Source organism: Leptonychotes weddellii, chromosome 8 (assembly GCF_054177405.1).
Source record: "Leptonychotes weddellii isolate Sample4059 chromosome 8, ASM5417740v2, whole genome shotgun sequence".
Taxonomy (NCBI): domain Eukaryota; kingdom Metazoa; phylum Chordata; class Mammalia; order Carnivora; family Phocidae; genus Leptonychotes; species Leptonychotes weddellii.
Window position 1 is genome coordinate 13620832 of NC_138376.1, and position 12954 is coordinate 13633785.

The window sequence follows — 12954 nt, forward strand, 5'->3', positions numbered from 1 at the left end:
AGGATGCACCTCAGACCAATTAAATCTATGGGGATGAGACCCAGCCAGCATATTTTAAAGCTTCCCCGATAATTCCAAAATGCAATCCTTGTCTATAATTTACCAGAAAAGTACTGGAAACCTCTTTAGTGTCTCACTAGGAAGCTGAAAGCAATATGGTCCTGTGGAGACTTGAAAGACACTATTCTCAGTGTAATTAATCTTTATTACCTCTGACTTTTCCCTGGATGCCATTGTTGTGTTCATTGAATGAAAATGGGAAGATGTTGGCAGGAGCCAAGTCATCCACTTGTTGCCATTTAAAATACAAATTAAAAACTGGATTTTGAAAACAATAAAATAAGATATAATACCCTGTGTATAAGTCACAGCATGAGCTCATTCATTCATTCATTCATTCATCATTCAACAAATATTTATCGAGTTCTACTATGCATCAGTGATGTGCTACTATTAGATAGATGCAGGGAGTTACATAGAAGCCTCTGCCCTCTTGGAGCTCACAGGCTGGTGTGCTACATAGACATTAAAGAGACAAGCACACAATGTAAAGGAGAAAACAGTCTCTACGCTGACGTGGAGAATAAGGAAATGGAAGCGAACCCATTGGGATAAGTGGTTAGGGGAGAGCTCCCTGAAGTACTGAGTTAAGAACCAAAGAGTAAGAAAAGGCTGTCCAGGTAAATAGCTGGGGAAGACACTGCAGGTGAGAAATAGCAAGTGCAAAGGCCCTGGGGCAGCAGAGCATACGTTGTCCCAGAAGGTCTAGTGCAAAGGGACAAGAAGAAACTCAGAATAAGGGTTGGAAGGGAAAGCAGGGTCCAGATTCTTGAAGTCCAAAACAAGGAATTGACATTTTATTCCAAAAGCAATGGCAAAACATGCAAGAATCATAAGCAGAAAAGTGACATGATCTAACTCACATTTTGAGAGGATTATACTGAAACGATGTAGATAGTGGGCTGAAGGGGGGTTCAAGAGGCAGGGAGACAATTGCGAGTCATCCAGGCAGGATATAATGATGGTTTGGATTGGGTGGTAGCAGTAGAGATGAAGGGAAATGGACAGATTCAAAATGCAAGTTGGAGGTAGACTCAATAGAAGTTACTTACAGTTTGGACGTGAGATAGTAAGGAAAAGGAAAAAAATCAAGAACAACTTTCATTTTCTAGGTTCAACAAACCGAGTGCCATTGGTGCCATTGTCTGAATAGTGGCAGCTGAGGAAAGACCAGTTATGATCAGTCAGTGCTTGTGAGTCATCCGAGTTATCAGATGAATATAACCCTGCAGCCCTGTGGGGAGATCTGAGCTACAGATAAAACCCAGGAACTTGCAAGTCTAAAGCTGTTTTTTAATAGCTCACCTTGTAAGATAGCCTGGAGTTGTGCTGTCCAATATGGTAGCCACTGGCTTTATGGGGCAATATAAATTAATTAAATAAAATTAAAAATTAGTTCCTGAGTCATACTAACCGCATTTCCTCAGCAGCCACGTTTAGCTAGCCGCTGCTGCGTGGATAAGTGCATATATAGAATATTTCCATCCTCACAGAAATTTCTATTGGACAGTGTTGGTATAGAAGGAGAAGAAAGGGGAATCTGATATGGACCATAAGGAATTCCCAATTTGTAGTTAGAGTAAGAGGATCTGACAGAGGAGTGAGAATTAGTGGTCAGATAGGGAGAAAACCGGGACAGAGAAGGGGGTCACAGAAGCCAAAGATGAGGACAGAAAAGTGTTCATTGGATCTGACAATATGCAAATCATTGGTGACCATGACAAAAGCCATTTCTGGGGTGTGATGGGGCTCAATGAGGTGGATTGGAACGGGCTGTGAGCCAATGAGATGCAAGGAGTCGGACACCTCTACTCCATGGATCACATAAAGTTGATTTCACAGTGTAAATAAAAGCCAATGTGTTGGGCACCTGGGTGGCTCCGATGGTTGGCGTCTGCCTTCGGCTCAGGTCATGGTCCCGGGGTCCTGGGATCAAGTCCCGCATCGGGCTCCCTGCTGGGCGGGGAGCCCGCTTCTCCCTCTGCCTCTGCCTCTCTGTCTCTCTGACTCTCATGAATAAATAAATAAAACATTTAAACAACAACAATAAAAAAAGCCAATGTGTTTTATTAAAAGCTATGTTGAGGGGCACCTGGGTGGCTCAGTCATTTAAGCATCCAGCTCTTGGTTTTGGCTCAGGTCATGATCTCAGGATGGTGAGATCAGGGCCCATGTCAGGCTTCTCGGTCAGCGTGGAGTCTGCTTGTCCCTCTCTCTCTGCTCCTCTCCCTGCTCGCTCTACCTCTCAAATAAATAAAAAAAATAAAATCTTTTCGAAAAAAAAGAAAAAATATAAGTAAAAGCTATGTTGATAGCTTCAAATTTCTTCCAGAAAAATTTGCCTTGGTGATAGGGTTGCCAGAGTTAACAAATAATATAAAAGATTCCCTGTTAAATTGGAAATAAGACAAATAACAAGTACATTTTGAATAAAAGTATATCCCAAATATTGCATGGACCTACAGGAAATATTCACTATTTATCTAAAATTCAAATTTAACTGGGTATCCTTTATCTGGCACTCCTACTTAGTGAGGATATTTTAATTTCATTGTTGTTCAAAATATGGTAAATGAGATTTGATGAACTAGGAAATTAAAAATGTCTTTACGGGGCACCTGGGTGGCTCAGTCAGTTAAACGTCTGCCTTTAGCTCAGGTCATGATCCTGGGGTCCTGGGAGCGAACCCTACATCAGACTTCCTGCTCAGCGGAGAGCCTGCTTCTCTCTCTTCCCTCTGCCTGCCATTCATTTCCTCTTGCTTGCGCTCTTTCCTTCTGTCTCTCTCTCTCTCAAGTAAATAAATAAAATATTTTAAAAAATAAAAATGTCTTTACATAAAATGATTTCGTTGTTGAACTTCTACAAGGAAAAAATATTTATTTTAACTGTGTAGTCTACTTAATGGGAGAGGATGTATTTTTATTATCTTTTTTTTAAAGAATTTATTTATTTGAGAGAGAGAGATAGTGAGAAAGAGCATAAGTTGGTGGGGGCGGGGGAGAGGGAGAAGCAGGCTCCCTGGAGCTCATCCTGGAGCTCCATCCCAGAACCCCGGGATCATGACCTGAGCCAAATGCAGCTACATAACCAACTGAGCCACCCAGGTGCCCCATATTTTTATTATCTTTTAAAGTATAAATATCATAAATAAACTTAGTAAACACTTCAAAAACCAAAAATCACCCTTTAACATTTCTATTTACAAACCACACAGAACAGACAACCAGAGTTCTTACCACTAACTTCTTCTGCTGATAGTCAGCCTATTTATTCATATTTCCATACCACTTGGTTAAAGCAAAAAAATATTCTTCTTATCCTACATCAGTAATGGATTTTCCATTAATCAGCCCATTAGAGCTGGATCTTCTGATCCTCTCTCAGACAGCTGAGCTACCCATATAACTTTGTGTTTTACAATTGGTCTGATAAGTCTTTTGAAACATGAGGCATTCTGGGGCCATGGAGGGGAGAGAAGAGGTTAAAGAAGCCCCTTTCTGACCGTAGCCACCTGTGACTCTCCTGACTGATGCACCAGAAGGGCACTACTGAGTAAAAATGCCACCTGGCTGCCTGTGGAGACCTCTGCATGTGGAAAATAAACATTCTCTTTCCTAATGCTTCTTAAGGGTGAGGTTTTAAAAACCCCAACTGAAAAAGCCTTGTGTCCCCAGATGGCCTATTTAATAAACTATACTATCCAGGTTTCCAAAAGCCATGTGAATTCCTTCTCTTAACCACCCTAAGCACTAGGCTTTTAAAGATCTTTTCTGGCGATTGCCAAGATGGAGCAATAAAACCCCTTAATTCAAGGGCACCCAGAATTACGACACCAGAAAGGGATGTACAGAAGTCATCTATGGAGGTCTCTGTCTTCAGGCTCGAGTGCTGGCCCTGCGGGCTTCTGAACAGAGACCATCATCCATTTCTGCTTTGGGTGTCACTATCCTTGTTGCAAGAATATCACAATCATCATGGAACTCTAACAGAGCCTTTTAAAATAAAGGTACAACCTTAAGTTTTGATTTTGTGATGTAAAAAAAAAAATGAAGTTCATCTTAGAGAACATATTTGCCAAAATGATTGAAAAAAATTGTGACATATTCAACAGAATATATTCTTTCACCAGCTATATCCTAAGTGCTCAGTATAGGAATTATACAAAGAAGCAAAAAATGTGGTCTCTGCCTTCAAGAAATTTCTAGTAAGCAAGAGAAGTAAGACATGCCAAATCTCATGTTACATAGCAGTGAAGGCTCTCCATTATCACATGCATTTATAATATTTTAGAAATTTAAACATATAATGATGTCTATAAGAATTTTCCCTTGCTAATTTTAGAGTGGACACCCACTGGGCACCAACCCTTGGTTGAAGCTGAGACACTTGAGAACTTGTATTGCAAAAAGGAGAAGAGAAAGGAGACCACTAAAGGCTGCCCACAGTCAGTCTGGAAGTAGAGGAGAGCCTTTCAACCATGCTGTTGGATTTGGTTAAGGGGATCTTAGCCTGCTGCCCGTGTGCCAGGGTCTTACACAGCTTCAGGAGACAGCTCTCCTCCACTTCCAGGTGGACAAGATGAGCCTGGAGCATTTCGTGGTGGTAGAAAGTAAGTGCTAAACTAACAAACCAACCAAGAACAACAAAACTCCACAACAATGGGATCATGTCAAAAGGACACAAAAGTCAACTGAAAGAGGTCCCAATGGCCAAAGCTGGAACAATTTTTTAAAAAAATAGTCTTGTATTGGGTGCCTGGGTGGCTCAGTTGGTTGGGCAACTGCCTTCGGCTCAGATCATGATCCCGGAGTCCTGGGATCGAGTCCCACATCTGGCTCCCTGCTCGGCGGGGAGTCTGCTTCTTCCTCTGACCCTCTCTCCTCTCATGCTCTCTCACTCTCTCTCAAATAAATAAAATCTTTAAAAAATAAATAAATAAATAAATAAAAATAAAAAATAGTCTTGTATTATAATGCAAAATATTTTTACAAATCCATGAGTCCATCCTGATATAAATATGATTGAATAAATAAATAAACTAACAAATGGGAGAAGAGACAAATGCCCAGAATAATTCCAAATAATTTATGTAGATACTCCACCCTCAAGAAGATGGAGCATAACTCCCCACTCTTAACTGTGGGCTGTGCACTGTGATTTCCTTCCAAATAATGCTATACAGAAAGGGAAAAAGAGTAACTTTATAGTGGAAAAGTCTGACAAGCTCTCCCTCAGCCAGGTGAGCAAGGCTAAAATCAACAATGAGCAGTCATGTTGATAGTATGTGCTCTTGATATGATGTGATGAAAATGTCACTTCACCTCTGTGCTTTTCCTCCCCTCCAAAATCAGAATCCCAATCTAATCATGAGAAAAACAACAGATGAGGGGCATTGTACAAAATACCTGACCAGTCTTCCTAAAAACTATCAAGGTCATCAAAACAAGGGCAGTTTGAGAAGCTCACCATCTGGAAGAGTCTAAAGAGAAATGACAAGTAAACATAATATGGTAATCTGGATGGCATCCTGGAAAAAACAACAACAGAACACTGGGTAAATATTAAGGAAGTCTGAATAAAGTATGAACTTTAATTAACAATAATGTATCAATTAATTATAACAAATGTACCACACTAATGTAAGATGGTAATAATCCAGGAAACTGAGGATGCCTGGGTGGCTCAGTCGTTAAGCGTCTGCCTTCGGTTCAGGTCATGATCCCAGGGTCCTGAGATCGAGCCCCTTGTCAGGCTCCCTGCTTAGCAGGGAGCCTGCTTCTCCTGCTCCCTCTGCCTCACTTCCCCCCCCCCCCCCAGCTCATCATGCTCTCTCTCTCAAATAAATAAATAAAATCTTTAAAATAAAAATAGGAGAAGCTGGGTGCTGGCATATGTGAACTTTATACTATTTTCTCAATAATTTTGTAACTCTAAAGCTGTTCTAAAAACTAAGGTCTATATAAAGTAAAATATAAACATTCCTCCTTCCTGGATCCCAACTTTGATAGCAGAATCTCATGCACAAAGGAATGATAGAGCAGAGCCTTTCACTAGAAGGGCAAAAATGTCCTTTGCTATGTGCCTAAAACCTTATTATTTCTCACTTCAGTGTCTATTTGAAGGCATTTTCCCATCTAGGATTTTGATCAGACTAGGGCACTGGACCAAATTTAGCAAGATGAAATTTAATGTGGTACAAGTCTTACCCGGCTATTTGGGTGGGGTCCAACAAACAGACGAATGCAGGTTGGAATTGGTGGTCATCAGCAGCCCCTGTGGAAAGAACTCTGGGGTTTAGCAGGCACTGTGATTCAACAGTGTAACAAGGCTACTCGCCGACAGCAGCTTGTAAAGCAGACAGGAGCATGGCTGGACAAGATGTGGCCACGGTTACAATGAGCCACTATTGTCCCGATCATCCTCCTTGGGGGACGTTCCTCTATCTTGTCACCTCCAGGCCCAGCTGCATGTCGGTCATGCCCCAGATATGCCCATTTTGTGTGGGGGTGCTCCAGACAACCAAAATGTCATTCCCAGGCTGACAGCCTTTGTTATCGAAAAAGCCAGAGCAACCTTAGAGGACACGAATAGAATTACTCACTCAAGATAACAGCTAACATTTCTTAAGTGATTATTCTGTGCCAGGCACTATGCTAAATACTTTTCACATATGACCCAATTTTATCCTCTGTCAAAAGGTATGACCACTCATCATGGAGTGTGCTTGAGATTTTTCTCTTCCTCTCCCCGACTCTCCTGCTATGCTCTCTCCTTCTGTCTTTCTCTCTCTCTCTCAAATAAATAAATAAATCTTAAAAAAAAAAAAAAAAGACATGGCCACTGCTCAATGCCTGAAACAAAAAGCTGAAATTACTGCTGAACAAGGGATAGCTGTGCTTACAAACTGCACAGTCTCTGAGCAAGGCTATGAGCTGCACTTGCATAGGGTTTGGGCAAATGTCAAGTTCAGGGACAGTGTGTGTTCAGAAGCAGAGGTCTTAGGAATGGGTTGTTATTTAGCTCTGGAGACAGAGTAATTCAAGTAAGACAGTTGCTGGTTGGCTGACCTTCAGAAGTATGGTCTGTGCTGTGAGGCTGTTGCTAGTTGGCTGTTTTGGAGAACTGTGATCTGTCACTGATTGGTTTACTGGTTATTATAGCAAGTTGTCATTGATCAATTAGGATTACCTGTTGCTAAAGCCACAGAATGACTGGTACTTCCCTTAAAGTGGAGTTAGCTTTTTTATTCTCACACCACAAAATACCATGATGCAGTTCCATTATCATCCTCTTCCAGAGATTTAAGAAACTGAGACTAAAAGAAGTTGTTTCAGTCACAGAATTATAAGATGGAGGCTTAAATCCAGCTCTCTCAATTGCCAAGGCTCTGTTCTTCTTTTTTTTTAAAGATTTTTAAAATTTATTTGACGGAGAGAGACACAGTGAGAGAGAGAACACAAGCAGGGGGAGTGGGAGAGGGAGAAGCAGGCCTCCCGCCGAGCAGGGAGCCCGCTGCGGGGCTCGATCCCAGGACCCCGGGATCATGACCTGAGCCGAAGGCAGACGCTTAACGACTGAGCCACCCAGGGGCCCCAAGGCTCTGTTCTTAAGCAGTGAGTTATATACACTAACTGATACCAGACCTAGGATAAGGTGGAAAAGATACTGCTCTACCTGGCACTCATCATACCTTGAGTATACTAGATGAGGTAATAGTAACCTGGATCATATTCAGAAAATAATGAGGAAGGATGGGAAAATGAAAATAGTTTGTTGTTTGGTGTATTAGTCAGGGTTCTTCAGAAAGAAAGAACCAATAGATAAATTTCTAGAAATATATAAGAAAGAGAATGAGAGAGAGAGACAGAGAATGAAAAGGAGATATTTTAGGGAATTGGCCAACATGATTGCAGGGCCTGGCAAATCAGAAATCTGTCAAGCAGGCCCACAGGCTGGAAGTTCTGGCAAGAGTTGATGTTGGAATCGTCTTGAGTCCAAATTCCACAGGGCAGCAGGCTGCAAACTCAGGCAGGGTTTCTATGCTACAATTTTGAGGCAGACTTGCATCTTCAGGCAACTTTAGTCTTTCCTCTTAAGGCCTTCACCTGACTGGTTGAGGCTCATTCACCTGATAGAGGGTAATGTGCTTTACTCGAAGTCTACTGATTTAATGTTGATCACATCTATGAATACCTTCACAGAAACATCTAGAATAATTTTTGACCGAACAACTAGGGACCATAGCCTAGCCAAGTTACTCATAAAATTAACCGTCACACTTGATAAAGGTGGATTCAAGGGACCAGGGATATTTAGCTAGAAGAAAAGACTTAGATGGGACATGATAAAGTCTAGAAATATTTAGATGTAATCTCACACAGAAATGGGATTAAGTACTATAGTGCAGAGTTTAGGGGCATGGTCTTCACACAAAACTGCAAATAGTGAGCATAAGAAAGGATGCTGCCCATTCCTGCACAGCTGTTTAGTGGGGGCTGGTGTTTGGGCCCAGCACTTTCGTGCACTGTGAACATGGGGCAGGCACCTCCTTTTGTGGGAAGACTGGAGGGCTGCAGCCCCTTTCCCTCAGGGTATCTCGAATCTCTCCTTCTTGCTTATGGACAAATGTCCTAAATTACTTGGAAGACTTGTATGGCAACATAGGAAATATATGCTTTACAATCTGAAATAAGTAAGAGTGAAGGTGGGACAGAAAACAGGATGTCTTCTAGAAGTTTCCTCAGAAGCAACCCATTGAAGGTAAAGAGGAAAAGATTGGAGAAAAATGCATCGGATTAAGCAAAAGTATTTTGTTATCAAAGAGCCTTTTCCATGGGCCTTGGAATCCATGAGTCAAGCTAAGCCCTCTGAAACTCAGCACACATCCTTAGAAGGAAGATAGGAGGTGAGACTCCAACATTTCAAATATCGATTTCCATCACACATCCCTGTTTTGTATTCCTTCATGACTCATTCAATACAAGAGCTCAGCTCCAACTTACAAACTGCCTATCCATAAAACACAGCTTAAAATACTTACACTTTGAAGTTTGGATATATTTTGACAAAATGTAATTAGCATAACATAAGATTAGATAAGATTATGCATTGTAAAAACTAAAACATTTTATATGGAGAAGAAAAGAGGACTAATAATATGCAAAGGTAATATAGAAGACTTTGTCTACTCATCCAAATGGTAAGTTTACTGTAGTTATCTGTAATTCTTACTCTGCTACTAGCAATCTGGTAGCCAATGACATTCTTCTACACTCTGCACTGCTGGTGGAAAATATTGGAGATACATCTGTGATTGTCAGCTACGGCCAGGAGGCCCCTGATGTTAGGTTCTCTGGTGAGAAAGTTGCCTTGAGTCTGAAATGAGCCATTTGCTGAGTTTGAAGGGAGCAGCAAGTGGTGACAGAATACCAAATGCTATCGGCGACCTGTATCAATGTGCAAATGCCAGGAAAATAATTTCAAGCTGATTTCTCAGGTATTTGTAATAGATTATACATCAAAAATGGCTGCTGGCTGATAACATCATGCACTTCACCTTGAACGTGTAGGGTATTCTTTGGACTGTAGATATGGAAGCTCTCAAAAGACATAAACATGTCTATTTTAATCCAGCAAAGAATGGAAAAATCTAATTTGAACTTCTATAACTACCTCTTCTTCTTTAAACTGTTCTCCAAGGGAAATTCTAAAGCAAGAAACCAATTCTAAAATGTAAAAATAGAGTAAGGGATGAAATCTCCATTCTTTTACTGGACATTTGCAATGGTAGGCGACCCTGCTACACTGCAGGATTCAATAGACAGCAAGGGATATTTGTGAAGTAGGAATACTTTCTAAAAGTGGCATTCACAGCTTTTTGGGTCCCTAAATAATTCTGGCATCGTAACCTGTTAGAGTCTCCTCTCCTCTCCCACTCAATCGGCTGTGGAATCACAGATTCTTCATGCCAGGTTATGCAGAAGCTCCCAGAAAGAGGTTTGTGAAAGTCAGGGTTCTCCAGAGAAACAGAACCACGAGGATGTGGACACAGGTATATATGTGTGTATATATGGATGCGGGTACTACACACACATACACACACACACATACACACACAGACACATGCACACACATACACATATACACACACAGACACATACACACACAGACACATACACATACACACACATACGCACACACACATACACATACACACATACACATACACACACATACACATACACATACACACAGACACATACACATACACACACAGACACATACACACATACACACACACATACACATACACACAGACACACACACACAGACACATACACACACACACATACACATACACACACACATACACACATACACATACATACACACACATACACACATACACATACACACAGAGACACATACACACACATACACATACACATACACACACAGACACATACACACATACACACACATACACACACATACACATACACACACATATACACATACACACACAGACACATACACACACAGACACATACACATACACACACAGACACATACACACAGACACACATACACACAGACACATACACACACATACACACAGACACATACACACACATGCACATACACACATGCACATACACATACACACATACACACACAGACACATACACACAGACACATACACACAGACACACACATACACATACACACATACACATACACACACAGACACATACACACACATACACATACACACACACAGACACACACACACATACACACACAGATTTACTTTGAGGAATTGCCTTGTGTGAGGTGGGGGCTGGCAAGTCTGAAATCTGTAGAGTAGGCTGGCAGGCTGGAAACTCAGCAGGATTTGATTCTACCTCAGTAGTCTTGAGGTAGAACTCCTTCTCAGAGAAACTTGTTTTTCCTCTTAAGGCGTTCAACTGATTAGATGAGACCCACTCACTTTTGGAGGGTAATCTCCTTGAAGGTTAACTGATTGTGAATGTTATTCACATAGACAAACTACCTTCACAGCACATCCAGGTTAGTGTTTGACTAAACAACTGGGCATCAGAGCCTAGCCCAGTGGACACACACTTCAAATGTGACCCCATCACAGGATCATTGGCTGAGGGTGCTCCAGTGTCCACTCTTGTACCAACTGCCTGGAATACCCTTCCCTGAGATACTCACATGGCTGGTTCTTCTGGTCATTTCATTCTCAGCTCAAATATTGTCTTCACAGGAGCTTCCATGACCATCTATTCTTACCCAGCTCCCTTTCCACCTCCCTTCTTTCTATCCCCATGCCGTTTCATTTTCTTCATGGAGTTTTTTTTTTTTTAATTGTTTCTCTGTCCCACCAGAATGTAAGGTCTATTACAGCAGGTCCATGACTATCTCATTCATGATTTGCTCATGTCCAGAACAGTCCTGGCATAGAACAGGGACTCACTCAGTCAATATCTGTACAATTAATCAATAGAGCCAACGAGGCACGTAACTCATTCTATTGTTAAATAGCTAATTTACAAGAAACTTATGAAAATGTTGTTACTTATGCTAACCTGAAATCGCCTCTAGATGAAAAGCCATCCCTTTGTCCTAGATTTATCTTTTGGACCACCCAAAATTATTCTGTTTCTCATTCTGTATCTTTAAGCATTTGGATACAGTATTCTTGGCTCCTATTAATTGTTTCCTATCCAGGCTAAATGCCTTCAATACCTCCTATATTATGGTTTCCAGAGTCTCCCCTGATTTGTTTGTATCCAAATGAAAGACTGCTCTCTTAAGCCTGCCAGAGTGGGACACATTATTCTGGGCATGTTGTGAGCAGCACAAGTAGTAAGATTGCTACTTCAAAGACCTGAGCATTATAACTCTATTAATCTGACCTATTGGATCATTATCATTTCTAGGAGTCATACCACACTCTTAAATACACAGAAACATGCCTCTTGATGGTAACTAGAAATTTACTGAACACCTGTCTGTGCTGAGCACAGTACGTTGTGGAACTTTAAAATATATGTATCTGTCTCAAGAAGTTTATAATCCAAGAAGAATAAAAAACTACTACACATAATCAGAATTTTCAGAGCTGGAAGAAAGTTTCAAGGACATCTAGTCTCATCCTCTCTGTTGATGGAAAAGGCAGTGGGGCTCCAGGGTAGCCAGTGATGAAATGATAATGAGCAAGACAGAAGAGAATGTAATTGAGTGATCAATCATGTGGTGTAGACAATAAAAGCAGTAAAAGAAATTCAGAGGGGTAAGAAAATCAGTGGCACTTTGAGTTGCTGGTAAGAAAGAACCTCACAGAAGAAGGAAGCCTGGGCCTTGGGGTATGGAGAGAATTTGAAAAATGGAGGACAGAGAAAGCTTTTGGGAAAAGTGAGCCCCTGAGAGGCCACCAAACAGGACAGAGCATGGCATGTTCTTGAGACAAACTCACAAGAATAGACGGTATATTTATATAAAATACCAATATGTTATATAATATGTAATTAATTAAATTATAAAAATAGACTTTGTAAATGTAATATTAAAGTTTTACAGAAAGCCTACAGACTAGGGAGAGCCCTTAGCAGACACCAGATAATATGAACTAAACTCTATGGATAATTCTAATGTAAGTATCAAGAAGAAGCTGTGAACAGTAATAACTAACCACATATAAAAAATGCGTGTATCACTGTGTTATTTATATGATATTTTTCTTCTAAAACCCTAAGAGTACTAGAGAGTAGCAATAGTCCAGTGAACATGGTAGAAAAATAACAGCGTTTAGAAAAGAAGAAACTGATTCACAGAAAAGAATTTGGGTTCTCTAAGTTTTCTTCTGACTTTATTCTCTACAAT

At 40.8% G+C, this 12954-nt stretch overlaps 1 long non-coding RNA gene across 1 annotated transcript; it reads right to left on the bottom strand.

Moving 5' to 3' along the window:
- Window positions 1-233: 233 nt before the first annotated feature.
- LOC145722948 (uncharacterized) lies at window positions 234-6376 on the bottom strand. Its single transcript, XR_014147520.1, has 2 exons — window positions 6270-6376; window positions 234-5590 (listed from the first exon to the last, which is right to left on the bottom strand). It is a non-coding gene; the product is annotated as an uncharacterized LOC145722948 (long non-coding RNA).
- Window positions 6377-12954: the final 6578 nt, after the last annotated feature.